This window comes from Passer montanus, unplaced genomic scaffold (assembly GCF_014805655.1).
Source record: "Passer montanus isolate IOZ18808 unplaced genomic scaffold, ASM1480565v1 scaffold11, whole genome shotgun sequence".
Taxonomy (NCBI): Eukaryota; Metazoa; Chordata; class Aves; order Passeriformes; family Passeridae; genus Passer; species Passer montanus.
The window spans coordinates 11649150-11649661 of record NW_024357613.1 but is presented as its reverse complement, the minus strand read 5'-3'; positions in this window follow the sequence as shown (position 1 = coordinate 11649661).

Genomic DNA, 512 nt, shown 5'->3' with positions numbered 1-512 from the left:
CTCTGCTGGAAGCCTGGGATCATGGAGAAGGAGACAGACTGTAGCAGTGTGCTGCAAGTATGGGAAGCATGGAATTAGTTTTGTGGAGGCTGCAAGGGGGGAGCAGTCTGGGGAGTATTCACAGACACTGCATCCAGTCTGGTATGGAGAAGCTGAAATGCACTTTCCATGTTTATGGGAACACGGAGGTTGCTGTGCAAGGCCAAGCTTTTTAAGTCTGGTATCCTGCTTCAGACAAAAATGAACAGTGGCTGCCAGAGGAGATGCAAGAAATGCTGTAGTAAAACAAAGATTTTGCCATGCAACATGGACATTTCTTGTCATCCTACAATATCTAGGTCACTAGTTAATCATGTCAACAACTAGTCACCAGCATTAGTTGGGAAGGGTGAAGGCTTTACGCTGAACTGTTCCAGTCAATGCCCTACATGATTCCTCTCACTTAGCTGAAACAATAATGAACAAAGAATGATACCCTCCTCATCCTGTTCCTTCTGAAATATGTGATGAAC